This window comes from Esox lucius, chromosome 25 (assembly GCF_011004845.1).
Source record: "Esox lucius isolate fEsoLuc1 chromosome 25, fEsoLuc1.pri, whole genome shotgun sequence".
NCBI classification, from domain to species: Eukaryota; Metazoa; Chordata; class Actinopteri; order Esociformes; family Esocidae; genus Esox; species Esox lucius.
The window spans coordinates 13176564-13184384 of record NC_047593.1 but is presented as its reverse complement, the minus strand read 5'-3'; positions in this window follow the sequence as shown (position 1 = coordinate 13184384).

Below are 7821 nucleotides of genomic sequence, written 5' to 3'. Positions count from 1 at the left end.
TAACATTTCAGGCACGTAGGCCTATTAGAGGTTTAGATAAATCAGTATTTAGAGACGCCTGCTGTAAAAGCTTTTTTTAAAAAGGCTTTATTCAACACACTGTTCCATAGCTGCTTATAGCACAGGTTACATTTTAAGCGTATCCATTATTCAATTAAAGGTTACTGAACTAGGTCTGGTAAAATTACTTATTTTGTGTCTCAAACCCACTGAAAAAACATTACTATACCACTAGCATTTTTGACAGGTTTGCACATGGATACAGCCAATTTTCTGCTTAGAGGTTATGTTTTGGGTAAAACTTACAATTGGGTTTGCTGTTAGGTTTGGAGTTAGTTTTAGGTTTAGACATCAGTGTTCAAACCTAAAAAAGTTTTAGCATAGCATTTAGGTTATTGCGGTTATGACTGGGTTAAGATTAGGGTTAGGGGATGGAGAAAAAAGTTCTTCATTTTTCCACAAGGATAGAAAGACAACCCAATGCAACAAGCTGCTCAAATTTAACCCACAGCAATTTTCTATAGCTCTGATGTGGCCAACTTGTGCTTTCTGGTATAGTATTTTCTTTGTCTAGAAGGAGATGTTAACAGAAGCGGGAGCCTTGAACAAAAATCGATGACATGGTGGGCAGTGGTGGGCAGTGTCTTAGTATAACTTAACAGGGCTTCCTTCCCTGCTGCTGAACAGGTCGTCCATCCACCGTCTCCCCGGTCGGTGGCCCAAAAGGCCCGTCTGGCGCTAGCATCGAGCTAGCAGCCCCCGCTGTCGATCCAGACACTGCAGGTGCTTCATGAATATTTTAACATCACAGTGAGTGTGTGGTGTCATTTATTAGACAGCAGACGTTGACCTTCAGGGCCGGCAAAACCTGACGCTATGGTGAATTACATGTGTTGAAAGACTAAGACATGACTGAAATGTTAACATAAGAGCAGTTGGTCAGGCAGCAGGACTCATAACACCCCCCCCCCCTTCCCATTCGGTCAGCAGTAAATGGTCAGGAACAACCCCAGATATGTAGGATTCTCTCTCTTAGATTGTAAACCGGGAAAACGATTGGAAGGCGGCAAAAGGGACAAACATGAAATCTCAAGGCATGGAAAGAAGTCCTATTAGATTACCATGGGGAATGAATTGGTCCCCTAGAAGGTCACCAGCACAAAGAAAGAACTACTAGTCATTGAACAGGCATTGTATGAACCTTTCCCTATGGGCTTGATTATCTTCTTTGCCACACCTCCATCCTCTTCCTCACTGACCTGAGCGGACACATTGGGTTAACGGTTAGAAGTTAACATCACTCATGAGAGAAGACTGCAGAAGAGAGGGTAATGAGATAAACAGTCAATATCCAATTCCTGAAGCTACACCATAATCCACTCTATCAGCCTGCGTCCCATCTCAGTGTATCGACTAAAACCATTCCAGAAGGCTTATTAAATTACACCACCTGTTGGTTAACGGTAATACATAGTTTATCTTCCGAATTTCTCAAAACAACGTTTAGATTCCCAGCATATGCTGTCGGCCAGGATGTGATGAAGCCAGGCAAGGGATTTCAAATTCAATTTTAATGGCTGTTTCGGCTTTAAACCATCATTTATTACCTTGCCCAAATATCACCCTTACATATTGTACTTCTACTACAGTGCTGCGGTTAAAAAGCAGTTCTCTACATAGGGAATATGGTGTAGTTTGTGACACAATGTCATGTTAAGTCCTGATACCCAGACCAGACCAACATGAATCAGTAGGTTTTATTAAACACAGTCTGCCAGCTGTTTCAATGGCCAGACATACAGTGTAAGGGAGTAAAAAGTATTTACCCCCTTGGACTTTTTTTTGTGTTACTACTGAAAAATGGATTTAATAAGCCTTTTTTGCAACCTATCAACACAGAAATTATCAATGTGAAAACTAAAATCTCCAAATGAATTGCAAATATAAGAGAGGCAATAATTGATTGCATAATTTTTTACCCTTTCTTTCTATGACACAACCAAGCACCTTTAGAAGTCACATAATTTGTTGAATAGAGTCCAGCTGTGTGCAGTTAAGATATTTCACATGATTTCAGGTAAAATACATCTGTCTCTAGGAGGTCCAATTCTCTAAGTATAATTCCTAACAAAAACTACTTCATGAAGACAAAGGAAAATGTAAAGCAAATCCATAATAATGTTTCTTTAAAAGCACCAATTAGGGTTAGGGTATAAAAAAATCCATGTCACTGAATATCCCCTGGAGCACAATAAAAATGGACAGAATAAAAGATTGACAGAATAATGGAACAAATGTGAATCTGTCTAGAACAGGCCCATCCATCCATCTTCTTCCGCTTATCCGGGGCCGGGTCGCGGTGGCAGCAGTCTAAGCAGGGCTAGAACTGGAATCCTAATGAACTGAGTATGTGGCCTAGAGGGGCACTAAACAAGGAGTCTACCAAAAGGCTTACAACAACAACTATATACTGCAACATTAGCCAGGTGTTTCACAAAAGTGGCCTTTATGGGAGTGACAAAAAGAAAGACATTTCCTAAAGAAACTCATATCAAGTCTCAGCTAGTTGGCCAGAAGGCATGTGGAAGACTCCTAGATCAAGTGAAAGAAGATTTGATGGTTACAATGCTAAGCGTTTGTTTGGCACAAGCTTAAGACCACACATCATCCTGAGAACACTACGCCTACCTTGAAGCATAGTGGTGGCAGCATCATGCTATGGGGATGCTTCTCTGCCTCAGGGCCTGGAAAGCTTGAGAAGAGAGGAAAGATTTATGCAGCAAAGTACAGAGAAATCCTGGTTGAAAACCCGTGGAAGCAGACCTGGGATTTGGGAGAAAACTAGCAGGACAATGACCCGAAACATACAAACAAAGCCACACTGGTGTGGCTTGAAAACAAAAAGGTTAATGTCCTGGAGTCGCCCAGTCAAAGGCCGGACCTTAATCCAATTGAAAATATGTGGAAAGAATTGTAAATTGCTGTTCACCAAAGGTCCCTATCCAATTCGACTGAGCTTGAAAAGTTTTGCAAAGAAGAACTGGCAGATTTGCAAGGCTGGTAGAATTAATGCCAAAGGTGCCTCCACCAAACGTTGACTAAAGGGAGTGAATACTTCCTTTATAAATTTGTAATTTACTTAGAACGATCTGTAGACTTAATATTTCAGTTTGACATTATGGACAATTTGGTGTTGATCAGTGGCAAAAACTAATTTAATCCATTTTGTTTCCCCGTCGTAACACAAAGAAATGCGTAAAAGTCCAAGGGGTTGAATAATCCTGAGAGACACTGTATACTTCCTGGTTCGTTAAGAGTGGGCAGAGAGTCACATTCACCTCTGACCCTCAGCAAAGAGTCAGATCGTGTTTTCCGTTGCCACTGTGTATTAACTGTTGTCGCTTGGTCTTTGGGGCTTCAGGCTATGTATCTGTAAAAACACTATGACAACTACTGATGTAAAAGGGGATTTAGAAAATACATTTGATTGATTGATCGGTGCGTTATGGTAAGGAAGTGATGACTGGCGCGACCCTGAATGGTGTCTTCTGTATTCCGCTCATACTACATCTAAGGCAAGACGTGACTGATTTGATCTATGTGATAAGTTATTTTATGCAGCGTCCCAACTTTTTTGGACACAGGGATGTAATAATAACCTAACCACACATTCATTGCCCATCAGACATATTCAGTGTTACAAAAAGTCCCTTTGATGACATGAATAACACATGACCAGTTATATGATGATGCTTGAAATTAGCCATGATACTTAAAATACCTTAGAGATGATTCAGTTATGCCGTTTTAGCATGCATACATTTAAACCTACAGCATCCTCTTGTGGACACCGATGAGCATTACAACAGTATCATATATTATTTATAAAGCTACTTACAAGTGTATATTTAGCGCCATGTAGTGGTCCCCTCTGCTCATTGCTCGCAATGGAATTGTGTGAAATCTTTGTCGAATGTCTTGTTAGAACTGTGTAACAAGGTAGGGAAGTAATTATTGACTTATTTTCCTTGTCACCACACCAGTAACAGGGTCATTAAAGGGGTTAAATTCTCTTAGTTTTGATATCTTTGACAAAACTAATTAAACAACGTATTTCAGTGTAGAATTAATATGTTTAAAAGTGGTGGTGAAATATCATTACGGCTGTTACTTCACAGCAAACATGCAATTAAAATCAAACGAGTGGGCTCACAGTAAGGTTGAAATCAGTTGTGTGCACGCGCGCGCGCGCACACATGCAAATGTACACGAAAGCAAAAACACACACACAAATGTCTAATTACACTGTATCTGGTAACTGGCTGAGGTAGTACATCAAAGGCTGGTGGAATATCATAGAGGAGCTATGATAAGTCAAATTCTTATTAATTAGTCTGAGAGAGAGAGAGAGACCAAATCAATCGGCAGTGGGAGAGACGCATAGAAAAAAAAGAGTCAGGAAAAGGAGGAGTAGAAAATGGTGAGATGTCAGAGCCGAGGCGTCAGTGCCAGCCACGATAGAGCTGTGAGATCATGGGACGAGCTTTTGTTTGAAGTCGGGGGCGGCTGAGAGAAACCGACAGAGAGAGGGAGCGCGGCAGAGGTAATTGTGTCTGACGGGCGGCGGTGGTAATGATGAGACGCACAGAGGCGCTCCACAGATCAGTGCTGAAGATCCCAGCGCTCTGCTTCTAATGCGCTGCGCCCCCCGCTGCTCGCGCTCACTCTGCTCCTCGCCTAATTGACCGGCCGCGTCTCCCCAGAGCCCTTTGTTATTATTTATTAATAATTCACAGCTAAATAATTCACACCACGCAAAGGCAGGGAGAAAGAGTGTGTGTGTGTGTGTGTGTGTGTGTGTGAAGCTGCAGACTTTCAGCTGTTAATTGAGCTAGGGTGGGTAGATTATGAACTTGAAGGGGTGGCGGAAGGAACGCTAGGATTTTGTGTTGTTTTATCCCTTTTGTCTTGTGTTCTTTTGTTTAGTTGGGAATGTAGGGAAGAAGGTAGGCTAGGTTATTGCTGAGAAAGTGTTATTAAGGTACATTTTACATTTTAGTAATTTAGCCGCCCTTATTCAGAGCAACTTGCAGTTAGTTCATTTTAAGTTTTTACATTTTTACATTTTCATTACGTCATTTAGCAGACACTCTCATCCAGTGCGACTTAACTGCATAGGTGAAAAGATCTAGGTGAAACAACTACACAGTTTAGTAGTGAGAGCATTCCAATCAGTAAACTAGTTATCGGCAAAGGTCAGTGACGGAAAAAAGATTGTACAAAAAAGAAACATATACACATAAAAAAGTTTACAAAAACACGACAGAAGTGGTGACAGTGGAACTATTTTAAGTTCCCAACAAAAACACAACTCAGTAAAAGTAAGTAAACCTTACTCAATGTAACTGTCAGCAGGAAAGCAGAGTTTACCATTACAGTGGCTGGGCAGTGATGGGGTTTTGATTGGTCTGAGTGGCAGCTGCCCTCCCGTGTGGCTAAGACCAAGTAACCACAGGTGTCAGAAAGGTTTGTTAGGAATGTAGGCTGATATGGGAGAAGTATGGGAATTTGGAACACCAGGCAAACTGCAGCATTCTGGATTTGACGGCACATGTGTGGAGACCTACCAACAATTAGCTGCAGTATTCCAGACATGAGATGACAGGTGCCTGGATTAGAATGTGCGTCGCTTCCTGTGTCAGGTAGGCTTGGAACTCTGGGAATTTTGTAAAGCATTAATCTGCAAGAGAGATTTACTGCTGTCGTGGGATAGGGACGCTGTGGAGTTGTGAACCGAACCGAATCGACGGCAGAGGCTGGATTTAGTAGGATGAGAACAGAGAGAGATAGTCAAATTGGTCAGTGAAGCCTTTTTAACACATGGGAGAGCAGTCTCAGTTGAGTGACCCGTCCTGAAGCCATACATGGTTCTAGTCGAAGAGATCATTGGTCAGACAATTGTCTCAAGTGTTTTGGAAAGGAAAGACAAGAAGGGATTTATTGATGTCACAGGGGTCAAGTGTTGGTTTCATCAGAAGATGGTTGACTCTGTCCATCTACCAGAACACACTGTAACTGGACTCCCATGAAGTGGACTGCTTTGTGTCCTTGGCCCTGCCCTATAGCTCAAAACCCAACTCTGGACCTCCAGAACAGTTCTGGAGTGCTTCATTTTTTCATTGTTCCCCTCTAACCAGGGACTGATTTAAACCTGAGACACCAGGTGGGTGACATTAATTATGAGGTAGAACAGAAAACCAGCAGGCTCAGGACCTTGTAGGGTAAGAATGGAATACCCCAGCTATTCCAGAATATGTGTCATCGATGTACCCTACAGCAGAATATCCAATGCCCGTTTATATACAATACCAGAGCTATCCACTAGAGGCCGGTAATAGACCAGAATCTCTTCTAATAGGTTAACTGTTGTGCAGTTATTTCTGAATGACATGCTTTGTTTATGCTGAATTATTAATGCAACCTTTCATTAACACCCTAAACAAATACAAAATGCAGAGAATTTAGGGAATCTGAGCAGTACCACTTGCTGCCAGCCAGTGCAATCCCACGTTTCTACAACTGTCCACGTCTAGTCAGACTATAGCAACCTGCTTTGGTCAATCATATCTGTAATAATATTAGTTTGTAAGTATAGGAAAACCAGTACATTTTTAGAAGGGAGACGTTTCAACAAGCAAATTGTTTTTGCAACGAATCTCTCGACACGCATCTGGCCAATTAAGCTAAAACTTTAGTTCTTTAACCAAGATTAAACTTCCAAATAAACATAGAGTGGATACCGGCCTTGGTAGGCATGGGTGAAGGAGATTTCCTGTAAACATTTTTGGAGAAATGAGAAATGTGAAAGAATAAAACATGTGTTTTTATCACATACTGTACAGTAGCGACTCACAACAGGTCTTCACTGAATCCTAAAAACATTGGTACTGCAGAGTTTATACGGTTTTGCTCCTCTGAGCTTTGGCTAGTTCATGAATAACATTGCCCATGTAAACTCCGAGCCGTAGCATCTCTTAAAGTTTAGTTAGTTCTGTCGGGGTACATTTCTGCGGTTAGAAAAAGATCTCTCCCACAAGGCCATCTCCGGTTTGTCTTTTCTCCGGGGACTGGTTGATCAGAAGTAGTCAACAAGGTCCGGATTGGTCTCCAGCTACCACGGAGCGCAAACACGGCGCAGACGTTCTTTCATGCTTCACGCGCGTGGGACCATAGACCGAGGACCCGCAGAGAGAGACAGTGGAGTTGTGATCAGTGTATATCCAGTATATATTTCTGTAGATATCGCTGTAGAGTTTCCTTAATCTAAGAGCAGATCAAAGCATCTGCCGGCTCCATCTTCAGCTAAACTCTTCTCTGGTCCTTATTACCAAAGTGTTCATAAACGCCATTGGGGAATTGCAAAAATAAAAAATACAACTAAAACCAAACATGTTTGCTTTTATCTCTCAAATAACTAGTAATGCCGCTACAAATGAGCATTACGAGGCACCACATGATTGTGTTGGAGCAGGGAAGGGGGTGACATTTACATCTTTCCACGGAAAATCTGTTGTTCACCTACATTACAAAGGTGTCCTCTTTACACAGACAGACTTCAAAAGACGTGGCGTTTAAGGCGCACCTGGAGGCCGTGAGACGGCCGAAAGCTAGAGAGCAGCACCGTGTCCGCGAACGCACCAATAACAAATGACCGAGCTCCAATATAGGATTTTGATACATTTTTGATGGGTCCACAGTTGTGTACCCCAGTGGGCCGGGCCGGGCCGTAAACAGAGCGAGTACGCGGTGATTCAGAGGAAC